Source organism: Coregonus lavaretus (genome assembly GCF_964263955.1).
Source record: "Coregonus lavaretus genome assembly, chromosome: 8".
In the NCBI taxonomy this organism is placed as follows: Eukaryota; Metazoa; Chordata; class Actinopteri; order Salmoniformes; family Salmonidae; genus Coregonus; species Coregonus lavaretus.
In genome coordinates, this window is record NC_139995.1 from 43,705,562 (window position 1) to 43,722,007 (window position 16,446).

General features: G+C 43.2%; 1 pseudogene across 1 annotated transcript in view; it reads right to left on the reverse strand.

Moving 5' to 3' along the window:
* The window catches only part of LOC311133404 (dihydropyridine-sensitive L-type skeletal muscle calcium channel subunit alpha-1-like), a 20,987-nt pseudogene extending 10,785 nt beyond the window's left edge, over positions 1-10,202 (reverse strand). The window contains exons 1-6 of the transcript in view: positions 10,012-10,202; positions 7,493-7,598; positions 4,143-4,282; positions 3,800-3,942; positions 950-1,102; positions 657-860 (exon numbers count right to left, since the gene is read on the reverse strand). The product of the transcript in view is annotated as a dihydropyridine-sensitive L-type skeletal muscle calcium channel subunit alpha-1-like (transcript). The remainder of the gene's footprint in view (positions 1-656; positions 861-949; positions 1,103-3,799; positions 3,943-4,142; positions 4,283-7,492; positions 7,599-10,011) is intronic.
* Positions 10,203-16,446: the final 6,244 nt, after the last annotated feature.

Genomic DNA, 16,446 nt, shown 5'->3' on the forward strand with positions numbered 1-16,446 from the left:
AAAGAAAGAAAGAAAGAAAGAAAAGAAAGAAAGGAAAAAGAAAGAAGAAAGAAAGAAAGAAAGAAAGAAAGAGAGATGTGGAGAGAGAGAGAGAGAGAGATATGGAGAGAGAGAGGGAGAGGTATATATATATATATATATATATATATATATATATATATATATATAGAGAGAGAGAGAGAGAGAGAGAGAGAGAGAGAGAGAGAGAGAGAGAGAGAGAGAGAGAAAGAAAGAAAGAAAGAAAGAGAGATGGAGAGATGGAGAGACAGATAGACATGAGTGATAGTACAGGTATGGCCTACATTAAGTGAGGTAATTTAAAAGAAAAGAGAAACCTGCACACTGCTCTTGCAATTATCACTGTTTTTTATTTAAGCTTATGTGTCGGCCTCTTGGCTTTCGTCAGAGCTTTTGACGAATGCCAAGAGGCCGATAGGTAACTGTCAATAAAAAAGAGTGATACTAGCAAGAGCAGTGCACGGGTTTCTCTTTTCTTTTACGTTACCTCTTTCTTACCATGCACCTGCAACCAGATAGCTCAGATGTGTGAGTGCCTTTTTGAAATTTGAACTATACTCAGTGGGGGAAATCAGAGTAATACAATAGAGTAGTAATATACAGTATATGGGTATAGGGGGTGATGTATAACACAGTACCCAGTAGAGCACGTCGGTCCAGCCCTGGGTAGTGATGCACTGGTAGACAGTGAGCATAGCGAAGCCCAGGTTGTCAAAGTGTGTGATGCCGTTGTTGGGTCCGGCCAGCCTGCCCTACACTCTGTCCCGTTGATGGTGCAACGCCGACCGTTACCAGCCTGGCACAAGGAGAGGGCTTCTCATTCTCCACTATGGCTATGATATCTGATGGACAACGGGGGAGAAGATATAGGCAGGGTGAGTGTGTGTGTGTGTGTGTGTGTGTATGCATACATGTGTGGTCTGTTCCCTACTTGTGCCTGTGTAGTAGCAGGTTTTGTGCATCTTGCACTTGAAGAGCTCCAGTCCCACGATAGCATAGATGGTGACCATGAAGAAGACCAGCAGGGAGATATGGAACAGAGGTAGCATGGACTTCAGGATGGAATTCATCACCACCTGCAGGCCTGGAGGGTGACCACACATTTTAAACGTCATAGGCCTAGTAGTTGACCAATGTAAATACATGTTTAATTAACAAAATCAGACTGCAAACTCATTGGAATGATCCAAATCAAGTTGTTTTTGACACTAGCATTGTTGCTGAAGGAAAGTGTTTTTGGATGTGGTTGTGGTGAAGTAAGCACTGGGCTCCTCTCACAACCAATATGCTCTCTGCTTCCCGCCAATTTGGGTGCACTCATTATTTTGCCCTGTGTTTTTGTTAAGTGTTTATCAATTCCCCGCTAAATATATCACAAGTTAATTTACCGTTAATCCCCGTCATTTCCCAGTAATTTAGAACATTCACATTTGCTTATATCAATCATTTCTGTTCATTCATTAAACGTATTAGGCTAGGGCTATCGCATTAATTCACTGTTTCCATACTAAGAATTTAGACACATTGTTTGCAGAGTTTACAAACTAGGCTATGCTACACTTGTGAGAAATAAGTTTTGGTTTATTTAATTTCATTTAAGAGTTTTTGTCAATTTCTCCAATGTCTTTTGTTTGGGGCGCTCCCTGTGTGTCTGGTTTCTCCATCATGCCAAGGCACCAAATACTGAGTTAGCACGCAACAAATACGTGGTGTCACGTGACTCCTCAGAGTCAGTAACCCAGGCTTACTGTGAGTTGACGTGGTGTCACGTGACTCCTCAGAGTCAGTAACCCAGGCCTACTGTGAGTTGACATGGTGTCACGTTACTCCTCAGAGTCAGTAACCCAGGCTTACTGTGAGTTGACGTGGTGTCACGTGACTCCTCGAGTCAGTAACCCAGGCCTACTGTGAGTTGACGTGGTGTCACGTTACTCCTCGAGTCAGTAACCCAGGCTTACTGTGAGTTGACGTGGTGTCACGTTACTCCTCGAGTCAGTAACCTAGGCCTACTGTGAGTTGACGTGGTGTCACGTTACTCCTCGAGTCAGTAACCCAGGCCTACTGTGAGTTGACGTGGTGTCACGTTACTCCTCGAGTCAGTAACCTAGGCCTACTGTGAGTTGAGATAAAAATGTTCAGTTTAGGAACTGTGATGATATATCATAATTAAGTCTAATTTGGATGAATTTATGAATGTAATGATTAATGTGCAAACTGTCCTAAATGAACCAGTTTCTCGTAATTGCCAATTTGGTTGGGCCCAGTGCATACAGTAGGCCTAGTGTTTGAGGTCCTGAGAGGCAGATTCATTTAGGTTTTTCAAGGGGAGGCTGTCCTGCCCTATTTACACTCAAAAAATTAGGGGTTCAACAAGGGTTCTTCTAAAATCCTCAAAGTTCTTCAAAGAACCTTAGGGTTCTTGGCACTGAAAATGGCCCCCAAAAGGTTCTTCCAAGAACCCCATAGGCGGTGGGGTTAATCGAGGAACCTCCTTAGTTGGTGGGGGTTCTTGCAGGAACCTAACTGCCCAACTGAAACATTTGGATTTACATTTGAAAGGACAGCACTTGCAGGCACTTAACTGAAAAATGTAAAGATCTCCTAAATTTAAGGCAAGGTTTGTCCCTTGTATGATCTAAATTGATATTGTTTTATGATGATACCATCTATCTTTTCATATTTGTGCAAATCTTTCTAAAACAGAAAATGGACACAATTCAATGGATATCAATCAACAATGAGGTAAGAATATGTTGGCTATAAGAATATGTTGAAGGCTAGCTGTATTGGGTGCAGATGACTGAACTGCTCACTTTTGTGTCTGTGTCTGCAGGTATACAGACAAGGAGGCATACAAAGGTAAGTCAATTGGTATTGGTATGTTATGTAGATCACATTTAACATCCTCCTTCCTTACCTCGTCAATGTATATCCCATAGGCCTCTACATTATGGACAAGGTATGTATATGAAAACCATTATCAAAACAGTTTTTGTCATTCACATTTACCACAAAAACCAAGGTATGAATACTGTTGTGTGCGTGTTTTGTTAATCATCTGTATAACTACTATTTTTTGGATTCACGGACTTCACCCTCCCTACACCTCTGATGAATATAACAGGAAACCTGCTCGATCACCATGCACTGCAAAATCATTCTGGCTATGGATACAGAGAACATCAACACATTAACATCAACATGCCAGAAGATATACCCATTGGACTTTGGTTGTTCTGCTGGGAGTTTACCTCATATTTTGATTTTTTTATTCTGCTTTGCCACTAAAATCACAATAAACACTGAGAACTAAAATATTGTGTTAATGTTGTTATTGTTATGCATATTATTATTATTATTAATAATAATAACAGGGGAGGGGGGTAGTTCAAAAATGTACCCCAAAAGGTTATTCAAACGGTTATTTGAGGATCCATTAAAAGAGGTTCTTTGAAGAACCCTTGAAAAGGGTTCTTCAAATAACTTATAGGGGTTCCCCCACAGTTTCAATTTGAAGAACCCCTAAAGGATACTCCAGGAACCTTTTTTTTTTTAGAGTGCACCTGTGTCCGTTCAGGACAGGTTAGGCCTGATTCAGAGGCTATTTATTTTGTCTGTTGCCATTGTATCTATATTGTAAAACTCTGATGACTTTTTGTTTGAATATTTTGTATTATATGGATCACCAACACTTGTAAATAAATCTACACCTTATCCTGCCTTTTGCTGATTTGCTGCCCTTACGACTGCTACAAGGTCCCTATTTTACAGTGATCCTTACTGGGGACTCCAGAGACAAGCCTGAGGGGCCGGAGCACCCTGAACGCTCTGAGGGCCTTCATATCGAAGCCTCCTCCCTTCTCCCCTGGTTGAGCCTCCACACCACTGATATAGGTGATGGAGTCACCGATGACTGCGAATAGCCTGGAGAGGGAGAGAAGGGGGAGAGGATAGAGAGAGGGGAGAGGAGAGAGGAGAGGCAGAGGGGAGAAGTTCAAAGATAGAGGAGCACGAATAGCGAGTACATAGAGAGATAAACAATATCATGTAGGGCCACAGAAAGAAAAGTTATAGCATGACAGTACATGAACATTTCCATCTCCATATCCATCGTCCCTACTTACCCCACAGACACACAGACAAAGTCCAGTATGTTCCAACAGTTCCGTAGATATGCATTCTCGTGAAATAGAAATCCATAGGCTACTATCTTTAGAAAGCACTCTATGGAGAACACGATGAGGAAGATGTACTCCAGACTTTCCTGTCAAACATCAATGAAGACGTGTTAGGGTATCATGATGTACTAACTCCAGTTCCCATAATTCTATGTGTAATGGAGTACAATTCATTGATTCTGCTTGGTAACAAATGCTCCAAATACGTTATAGCTGATGGCTAGTTTGTGAGGGTTTAGGAGTCAATGACACAACAACCATTTCTAGTATATTATTTTTACACTACACAGGGAATATTGAGTCATTTTTCGAGTATTTACAAGAGTTAATCTGACTGAGTCATTGATTCTGCTTGGTAAAAATCCCCCAGCCCAGTATAGCTCCCTGATGCGTTGTGTATTTGTGTCTCTCCTCTCCCATTACAGGCCAGGCATCCAGGGAATGGCCCCGCTGACTAACAACTGAGCACCTCAGAGCTTAGGTCCCTAAAATGGCACCTGCTCACTCACCGCCCTGTCTGATTTTATTAACCCTTCACATCCCTCACACAATACTCAGCAGCCAGGTATCCCTCCAGACAGAGCTTCCTTATCTCAGTGGGACTTATCGTTAGAGATAATGGTTATTAGTATAACAAATTATCTGCCTTCATTTTTTATCTACAAAGCAGTATATCAATTAATCAGGCTACTTATTTGTATTTGTACTGTCTGTTCAATAGGAGCTCTTGACTTGCAAGACATCTAATATGTGTATACTTTTGTGCCTGTATCATAACTTGGCAAATGAACTTAAACTTGAACATGAAATGTGATCTTGAGCATGGGCAAGCGATAAATAAGAAAACAAATAGTAATACGTTGGTGATGACGGATACACTAACAAGTGGCCATGGGTAACATGTTCTACTTGAGGCGTGATTTCTTAATAGGGTCTGACTATTCAGCCCACCAGGGTAAGGGCATGTGTAAGGAGTTTCACAGCGTAAAAACAGTACTTTGAATAAAGCTTCAAAGTGCTGTACTGTATGTAGCACAGTGAACCTAAATTACATTGGGGTTAGATTCTGTCAAGTCATGAACATTCCTATAGGGGCATTTATAGAATGTGTCTTTGGGTTTCACACACTAACACAAACACACACACACACACACACACTCTGCACGCACACATATTGATTACATGATGCGGCTCAACAGTGGCGTCACACATTCCTCTGGTGCCCCACTGAGTCCGTGGTGGTGTGGTAGGAGGACTGAAGACGGCCGGTCTATATATAAAGCCTTTACACACCCAGCTGAGGGGAGGGGACCAGGGGGAGGGGACCTTGTTGGGGGGGGAGCACCTGTCCCTCTCAGTCAGCTGGGTCAAGGACATTATGCAGCATGGACAGGGCCAGTCTCTCTATGGGTCTGTGCTTTACAGGTAAAAAGCTTTTGTAACCTGATGGCCACTGCTCTGGTGTGAACAGAGTCCCTCTGTCTCTGACATCACACTGTGGCCCAGGTTAAGATCCCGGATATAGAATCATGGAATTGGAATCCGTAGAACAGACATCATGACTAGAAGGAACAAATTATGTTTTTTAAGCCAAGAGTCCATTTTGGAATCGGTTGCATCAAGCTCACAGCTATACATCTTTACTCTGCTGTAGCCTAAGCTGCAACTGCAAACATGTCAAGTTTGAATCTGGCCCACTGCTATTTCAGCAACTCTATGAAACTCTCTTTCCTCTCTATCTATCCTATCCAATAAACAAAACATAGGAGAGGGGTGGGACTATCCCACTCTTTAAAAAAAAAGAGAAGAAGAAAAATAAATGTTGCCATGCTACTGTAGCTTAACAGAGAGGACGCAACACAGCCTCAGTCTGTATTTCCTTCATAATACTGTTTTGGTGGCTACTCTCTAGTGGATGTCTGTGAGCTAAAAATATCAGCCTTTATTAGGGATGCAAAAATATCCTCTTGGAGATGGCCTTTGATGGGTAGACAACTTAGCTCTAGTACAATCTGACCCAGCATTTTACAGCCTATAATAACTGAGACCACTATAATTATCCATAACAGTATTACAACTAGTACACCACAGTATAACAACACTATAACAGCACTTGTAAATCTTGCACTGATGTTACATTAAAAAAAACGTATTTTTCTTTTCAGTACACACAAGATTTGAAAAGTGCACATTCAGCCATGGCAAAAGGTGAACTGTATCTTTGATCCTTCAAAAAGCCAGATCCCAAATAGCACAGGTCATTACAGTTACAGAACACCCCATCCCTTCTACCTACAGGCAGATGGAACTGAGCCTGGATCTGTGTCTCTGTAACTGTAAGTGACGGATGACTGAGATACTGCAGGCATCAGGTCAGTGGTCCGACCCCAGCCAAAACATATGGCAGCCGCTTCTCATATGGCTGATTAAGAAAACTCCACACCCCCTGACTACATGATTCTCAGTGCTAGGGTGTAGTGGGCCGAAAAGTATGTATCCCTGTTCATTCCTGTCCTTACCCTGCTACGACACAGCTGGATTCATACACCAAGCAACAGGTCACTATCAGCCCAGAGAACATGGACATCATCAGGTTTCTCTGACACACAAATACACTCATACTGTACAGTAGTCTACACTCAGACATGTCCACTGATGATGACACACAGAGATGATAGGGTGCAGGGGTTCTTCACGTCCACTTTGACAACCTCTATCTTTATCTCCTGATTGGGGACACTCAGAAATATAAATCTCTGTCTACCCATTTCTCAAATGGGCATTTTGTGGTTGATTTCATTATCTTTTTCAGACAAAAGTCAAAATGAGCAGAACTATCAGAGTTGGATAGCAGTTAGTTCCAGTATGACATCTGGCCCACAACATTTCAAGCCCTTGCTGCTAGATCAGATTGCACTGAAACTGGATTACACCAAACATCCAGGCCTTCGTGCCCATTATAAGTAATGAGAAGTGTAGCCAAGATGGCCACACTAGGCTCCAGATCCCAGTCTGCTTGATTTATGAACTGTGCTCCTACAACAGAACAGTGACCAATTTGCAGCAGGGCCACAAAATAACCAGCTCATTCACCTCCATGATCGAGGTATGAATGCGGTGCTCACTACACATTCAGACATACATGTTCTGTTTATTCATGTCAGACAGGGAGGCTTCATGTGGAAAACCCTGGTTCCCAACCTCAATTTGTTTAACCACAACTAGTAGAATAAGATGCTCTCCATCAAAAGAGATGTGAGATGGTGGGTACTGGGTCCATACGGGTCCATACTCACCAGGTTACTGTTGGTGTTGTTGCTGTCCTCATCAGGCATGGGAAGAAACACAGCCAGGGCCACACAGTTGGCAAAGATGGTCAGCAGGATGATGATCTCGAACGGTCTGAAGGCGAACACTAAGAAAAGGTTCAACGTACACTGTGTACACACATCCAGCAGATTACAGAGATGCAAGGTGTACAGTATGAATATCAGTTCAAAACAGTGAGATGCTCACAGAGTATCTAAACAGTGTGTGGGGTATGCTCATTTATTTTTCAAACACACAGGAACACACTGATATTACCTAACCAAGCAATATGGATGGATATGGATAGCTATTCCACCGTTCGAGGCCTACAGGTAGCACACATGCATCTCGATGAGATCTTTCAACCTCACCCACCCATTAGATGATTGATCTAAATAGCCTTAATAAGGTGGATGGTTTAATAGGCTACCGTAGGCCTCATAATGGAGTAAACTCGTGCTCTTGCTAGTTTTTTATCAGTTATTTGTCCAGGGCTACAACAAAAATGTGTGCTGTTTGGGGTTACTGGAGGAGTTGGGAAACACTAGGTTACAGGATACCTATTAACAGGGTAACCATTGCAATCTTAGCCATCTGAATCATAAAAATACGAGTCATCAATAAAGTGAGTCTGCCATATGTGTATGTCAGTGCCACCCAACCCCTCAATAGGGACTTCCCATATCTAAAACACTCTGGAAGACGTTTGAGGCCAACATAATGGGTCAGTTACAAGAAAATCAGACTTATTTACATTGCCACCTGCGGTAAAGATCAATCAATCAATCAAATGTATTTATAAAGCACTTTTTACATCAGCAGATGTCACAAAGTGCTATACAGAAACCCAGCCTAAAACTCCAAACAGCAAGCAATGCAGATGTAGAAGCACGTTGGCTAGGAAAAACACCCTAGAAAGGCAGGAACCTAGGAAGAAACCTAGAGAGGAACCAGGCTCTGAGGGGCAGACAGTCCTCTTCTGCTGTGCCGGGTGAAGATGGTGGCGAGTTCAAATATGTGGGTCCCTTCAGTACAGCACATTCAAACGGTCAATCTTGTGTAATATTACACTCCTGGATGTGTAATAAATACAAAGCCATAATCAGGGTACTATCATGGATAATGTACCACAACTATATTATTATCATGGTGTTCCCTCTCAGACTGCAGTACCCAGTCCCGCCACCAGTCTGTGTCTGAGGCAGCATTCTCTCAGCTTAGCGTGTCTGATTTTAGGCTGTGACGAGGGAGGACAGGTGTCCGTCCACCCACAGGAATATCATTACGCCGCCGCTTTAACAAGCTCATATTTGACATGTCCAAAAACGTCAATCAACGGCTTCACTGGATTATAACACATCTCGGTGGACCATTACTGCAGCCACAGTAATTACTCATTACCAAAACAGAACTGCAGCCTTGTATGTGGGATTCATTATGAACAGGGTTGAATTGGGATTCTGAGCAGTGGTGGAATTGTCCTCAAGATAATTTGCATTTACAAGATAATTCGAACAGAATTGTGTTGTCTCCCAGTCACAACCCAATATGGGTCGACTCCACTCTATCCTGATGCTACAGCATGTTGTTATAAAACCCATAGTTTGAGCCCATAACTTCTGGTACAGCAGGGCTATCAACCTGTTGCTCTGGTGCTCATGTGAACTTGAAGCCACTCTACAGATATAACCAGTGTTCAGCATGGAAACCATGTGTTTGATGTATTTGATACCATTTCACTCATTCTGCTCCAGCCATTACCACGAGCCTGTCCTCCCCAATTAAGGTACTACCAACCTCCTGTGCTGTGCTCAGTGATTTCTATGTGTATGTTGGACTGTAATGCCTGAACGTATCAGAGTAATAATCACTCTACTACTGCTATATATATATATATATATATATATATATATATATTGTCCAACCGTTCGTCACCTTATTCAATACAAGACAATACGAGACTCAACTTTATAAAGAGATGACTCATCACTAACTCAGCCATTCCTCAGATCCCTGAAGCAGTTGTTCCCAAACTCTCTGCTGCTAGGACCCATTCAACGACTTCAGAGTTCTCTGTGATCCACCAAATACACAAAGCCTTACCTCTCTAACAGACCAGTCATTATCCAGACCACCATGTGGAAAACACTGCTGGGTTGCATTGGCCATCAATACAAGACCGAACTAAAGATGCATTATCTGTGTCATCAACAGTAATTTGCTATCCCGCCAGTCCACAGACAGGCTTCACTATCTGGCCATGTAAGAAACAATAGAAGTGCAGTGCTTTCAAACAATGAATGGCTAAGAGCATGACCCTGCTTCATGGTTGAAACCTTTCATATCTAGTCTGTTTGTGCTGTGTTGACAAGACAGCACAAACAGATGTGGGACCAGGCTACTTAATTTCTACATGACCCTGAGCATGGCTATCTAGTGACAACCCGTCCCTTTTTCCCACACCCTCCTGAACCCTGACCCCTGGCCCCTGACCACTAAAGGATACTTCCATTCCACGATGTTAATGGCAGCCTTTCGGAAAGGGTTCTTCAACGTGAGGAAGAAGAGGGATCGCGCAGGCCGAGGGTTTCCTCCAGTGGCCAGGAGCTTCTTTAGCTTCTCCTTCTGCTTTCTCTTCAGAGTTTCCTCGTCCATAATGTAGGACTGCAGGTTCGGTTCGCCACCACTGTCCGCCATCTTGACTCTACCTGGAAAGTTTGGATGTAGTGAAGTCGGTCGCTAAAATGGCCTCCTCAGCCAGCCAGCTACTGTACTCCCAACCTGATCTGGTCCTCCAGATATTGGCCCAAGTTGGCCCAAGTGAAGATGGTTGCCTTCTGTGCTGTATTCCACCAGGTCAGCTAGCTCAGCTAATCTAGGTCTGCTCTGACGATCTACTCCTACTAATCCTCTTCATAACCTGCTGGGTCTGCACTCCTCTCTCCTCTCTGCTGTCTATATCTCCCTGTCCTCTTTCTTGGTCATACACTCTAGGACTGACAGTGTCTGACTGTCTCTCTCCTGTTCCCTCTCTCTCTCTCTCTCTCTCTCTCTCTCTCTCTCTCTCTCTCTCTCTCTCTCTCTCTCTCTCACTCTCTCTCCCTTTCTGAGATGACATGACTGTGCCTATCTGTGAGAGTATTGGTTGGAGGAACAGTTAGTCAGCTGAATAATAAATATAGACAATCATTGTCATTCTGCTGCAGAGGGGTGACATGGGGGACATGGGCAAAGATATATGAGAGGGGCGAGTGGGCATGGCTGAGGTATGGTGTGTATGCGTGTGGTGTGTGTGTGTGTGTGTGTGTGTGTGTGTGTGTGTGTGTGTGTGTGTGTGTGTGTGTGTGTGTGTGTGTGTATTGGCAGGGGTGTACATTTACCAAGACTGAAGGGTAAGGCAGGTACTATGTCGTTCTCGGCCCTATAGTAATATTGTGTCATTGGCTAACAGGGTTGGAGCGGTGTCCTGTCATTGGTCGTAGCAGACATTGGTTTGCCGTATGAACTTCAATTACTTTTTAGTGGCCTTGACAGACATGACTTCTACCACTGGAGTTGAGGATTCTCAACTCCAGCTGACCGAACCCTCCATGACCTCTGATGTATGTTTGGGAATCAAGCGCTGCGCTAGTTTATTTCTAGTTTATTTCCTCCGCATGATGAGCGGACGAAATACATTATTGCACAGTGTATTTCATTATGTTCTGGATGGTTTTGAGTAAGCTGGGGAGGTTGAACCTTATTCCCATGCATGTGTTTCTTCTGTGTCTGCCTTTGATGTATGCATGACCGTGAAGGATGACGTGATCTGTGGTTTCTGTTGCTGGACAGTTGGGACATGAACTGTGTTGTGCTTTCCTATTTTATGAAGAGAGTGGTTAAGGCCTAGCTAGTGGTAAGACAGTGATTAAGGCTGTTGTGGCCTATTTGGAGACGGGTGATGATGATTTCTGATCATCTTGATTATTATTGTGGTTATTGCTGAGTGAGACCAGTGGGTGGATGGAATGTAAATGCCTTCCTTTTTCTCGCTTTTGTACATTTAATTTTGCCATTTGTCAGTGATTTCAGCTAGCAGCCAGACAGATAACAACACTGGACTCGGAACTTCCCGTACTATATTTTCTGTCTAACTTTGTGTCTCTCCACTAGGTGGCAGTATATACGCTTACACTAATTGTATGATTGCTTCGTTCTAGTCACGTATTAGCTTTGTTATTTATGCATCATCTGCAGTCTTTATGGCGTGTTGCTTGTATCGCTGGCAAGAGCAAACGTGAGGTTATGGTGATATATTTACATTTACATTTACATTTACATAATTTAGCAGACACTCTTATCCAGAGCGACTTACAAAAGAAGGATTACTTTATACTATTCCAGGTATTCCTTAAAGAGGTAGGGTTTCAAGTGTCTCCGGAAGGTGGTCAGTGACTCCGCTGTCCTGGCGTCGTGGGGGAGATTGTTCCGCCATTGGGGTGCCAGAGCAGCAAATAGCTTTGACTGGGCTGAGCGGGAACTGTGCTTCCGTAGAGGTAGGGGAGCTAGCAGGCCAGATGTGGATGAACGTAGTGCCCTCGTTTGGGTGTAGGATCAGAGCCTGAAGGTAAGGAGGTGCCGTTCCCCTCACAGCTCCGTAGGCAAGCACCATGGTCTTGTAGTAGATGCAAGCTTCAACTGGAAGCCAGTGGAGTGTGCGGAGGAGCGGGGTGACATGAGAGAACTTGGGAAGGTCGAACACCAGAGGGGCTGCAGCGTTCTGGATAAGTTGTAGGGGTTTAATGGCACAGGCAGGGAGCCCAGCCAACAGCGAGTTGCAGTAATCCAGACGGGAGATGACACATTTTACTAATGCTTTGTTGTTCCACTATTGTCCCATCAATGCACTGGCCTGAGCCTCTATGCCCAAAAACGTTGGACATCTGGGCACTTACTTGTAGTGTGTTTTATTTAACCATAGTTTTACTGTCATCCATATCTGTTCATTACATTAGTGGTCACTTCTCTGGCCTTTCCCCAGATAGTATCAAATAGTGGTGGGACAATCGTCTTGGTTTTATCCCAGATGAACCCTTACAGGGTAAAGAATGCATTCTTTCGGAGAACACCATTGTGTTTCCATAGAGTGGTCAGATTTTAGACCAAACCATTCGGACACTACAGACAGAAGTCTTCACATCGGCGGTACCGATGAGTCCTGTGACACTTGTAGGGGTCGTAGAGCAAAACGGAGAACAGGATCGTGTTCGTGAGAGTCTCATCTTTCCATAGAGTTTGTGGGCAAACCATTTTCATGAGAAGACCGATTTTCGGGATGTCTCCTGGTCTGACAAACAGCACTGTAGCTCTGCCACTTTCCACCACAGATGCGGAAGGACGACATAGGCGGATGTGGTGGATTGAGACGCAGCCCATACAAAAAAATTGATATCTCTAGTTTAAGGCCAGGCACCACACCCTAATAACGATTTTTTTAAAATCATATCAGAATCAACATTTACCAGTTGAATGTAGATACAAATAAAATACTTTTTTGTATTACAATTTTTTTGAAAACATATATTAAAATATGCAAATTAGGCAAAAGCCATTAAATATTTGCATATTTGTATACCACGCAAATTCATTTTATCTGGACACTGGATGAAGTCAGCCTAAATCAAAAAAATTATGTTTTAATTTTGTTAAGGATGAGGGACTTTTTTTTCAATTTTTCTATCTGTAAAATATTAAAGAAATGCATTTTTGGTGCATTTTTCAAAATAAAATGTTATCTAGAATAGAAAATGTACAGCATATCAACAATTCACTCTGGGCAAGTCTGGGGAATATATCTAAGGATAACCACACAAAAGTTGGTGAATGCAGATGCTTCTGAAGCTGAGAAAAATGTGTTGGCGTGTGGGAAGAGTCTGACTTTTGGGAAATGGCAGTTAAAGACAAGTACACTGAATTAAGACTACCAAACGCCAAAAGCCTATTTAGACACAGACAGATTTTGATGGGGATTTATTTATTTTTTTACGAGTGCATCAATCGACTCTTAAGGATTAAACACCACATGGCAATCAGCAGTTGGCGATCAAGCGTTTTATCACCTTTAATGAAAAGTCTGTTTGAGAGAACTAATTCCACTCAAATATGCAAGGCTATTCTAGTAATCTATGGGGTGTATTTCTCTAGTTATGTATTATTCTCTCATGGCTTACTGGCATATAAGGATTGACATAGCCCTCAGCTCAGGTAGACTCTATACTGTAGACCTAGGTTTTAGGTTATCATTGTCACTCTCATTGTGCATGCTGCGGATGTATCAGCTACTGCTTAGCAGTATCAGTAGGGACATTAGACGATTTAGATAACACAGGTGGCTATATGTACATTTACATTACATTTACATTTACGTCATTTAGCAGACGCTCTTATCCAGAGCGACTTACAAATTGGTGCATTCACCTTATAGCCAGTGGGATAACCACTTTACAATGTGTAAATCAGGGGTGTCAAACGTCCGGCCCGCGGGCCGGATCAGGCCCGCAAACGGGTTTAATCCGGCCCGCGAGATGATTTTGTAAAGTATAAAAATGCGCTGCAATTTTTCAATAACATAAACTGCTGTTCCAATTGCATCCACTGGATGGCGCAATAGCAATTGTGTCAAGCAAGCAAATTGTTTATACCGGGGCAGAGCAAGTAGGTCAAGTCTGTGTTTACTCACAGCCGAGACATCAGTGACGCTGCAGTGAAAGCTAGCTACCTCATTGCTAATGAAATCGCAGTGGCTTCAAAACCATTTAGTGAGGGTGAATTTGTAAAAACATGCATGATGAAGGCAGCGGAGATTGTGTGCCCTGAAAAGCGTCAGGCTTTTGTAAATATCAGCCTGACAAGAAACACAGTTGCAGACAGGATTTCCGATCTTTCAGTGGATTTGGACAGCCAGTTGAAGCAAAAAGTAAAGTCATTTATTGCGTTTTCGGTTGCAATTGATGAAAGCACGGACATTACAGATGTTGCACAACTGACCATTTTCATCCGCGGAGTTGATGACATATTGACCGTCACCGAGGAGTTCGTGGAGTTGGTGCCGATGACAGATACAACGACAGCAGCTGATATTTTTACCGCACTCGTCGGCGCGCTGGACAGGGTCGGAGTGGACTGGTCCCGCGCTGTCAGCCTGGCTACAGATGGTGCGCCCTCAATGATCGGGAAAAAAGCAGGCGTTGTGACAAAGTTCAGAGAGAAAGTGCAATCTGCAAATGGAGGACGTGATTTTTTGACTTTTCACTGTATTTTGCACCAGGAGGCTTTGTGTTGCAAGTCATTAAAGATGGAGAACGTCATGAAGGTGGTCATCCAAACTGTTAATTTCATCCGATCCAGAAGCCTGAATCACCGTCAGTTTGACAGCCTTCTCAGAGAGAAAGACCACATCTATGGCCTGCCATACCACACTGAGGTAAGATGGTTAAGCCGAGGTGCTGAGGCGTTTCTTTGATTTACGAGAAGAAATTGAACAGTTCATGGAAGAAAAGGGCAAACCAGTGTTAGAATTCCATTCCGCAGAATGGATGCAGGACCTTGCATTTATGGTGGATGTTACAGAGCACCTGAATAACTTGAACAAACAGCTGCAAGGGCGCAACAAAGTTGTCACGCAGTATTATGACAGCATACGTTCTTTCAAGTTGAAGCTGTCATTGTGGGAGACGCAACTTGCCGGTGGTGATGCAGCTCACTTCCCCTGTCTGAAAAATGTGTGCGCGACCCAACATGTGGCAGACATGAAGCGGTTCAAAGATAAAATAACGGGACTGTTACGGGAGTTTGAGCAACGCTTTCAGATTTTTGGTGAACTGGAGAAAGACTTCAACGTTTTTTGCTCGCCATTCACCGTGAATCCCTTTGATCTGCCCGTCAGCATCCAACTTGAAATTGACTTGCAGTGTGACTCGGATTTGAAGGGCAAATTTGCCGCAGCTGGCTTGGACACATTTAATCAGAATCTCTTGCCAGGTTACCCCAACTTGACAGCCCTCGCTGCAAAACTGTTGTGCATGTTTGGAACCACATATCTTTGTGAGCAAGTTTTCTCTGTAATGAGCATAAATAAAACAAAGCTGCGCTCAAGGCTCACGCACAAGCACTTGAATCACATCCTGAAGTTGGCTGCCACTCAGGATGTGACGCCTGATATTGATGCGCTGGTGAAAGCTAAAAGATGCCAGGTATCAGGAGTCAAATAAACTATGCAACCCCACTTAAAGTGCTACATGAGACACCCTGATATAGTTCTGTGATCTGTGATATACTTCTGTGAATCACTGAGGCATTGTGTGTTTGTGTGTTCTTTGTCCTCAGAACTTTCAAATAACTTGAGGTGTTTTATGATTAATAGTGATGTTGTACTTTTGGACATGGGCGGTGTGTTCAATAGGGCGATATGGGCGACGCACTGCCAAACGGGAAAAGGAAGGGATTTTTTTTCTAATCAATTATATCACGGCAACAGTAGTTATCAGTGTTCACGTCTGATCTGCCAGCCACTAAATATCAAATCAGGCTAAAGTCGTGCTTCAAATGGCCCCGCCCGTTTTTGGGGCGATTTCAGTCAAGTTGAAAATCGCCCAGAAGTCTCTCATAGCCTGTCATGTAAAATCTATTTTTTTCAAATTTCAAAGCTTTCAATACATTCTCTATGGGTGTCTGTGGGCATGCACTTACGCGCTTTCGTCATACGTGACGTAACCATGAACGTAACTAAGACAATGGCGGCTAGCAGCGTCTCTGTTGTGACCTGCAGTGTGGCGTTATTTTATGTTTTTAATTTGTAGACTTAGTTTACAAACATTCTGCAAACATTCTGCTTTGAACTGATCTTTCGGTTTTGGACTGATCTTGTTGATCGTGTACATACCCGCTACGAACGGACTAAATA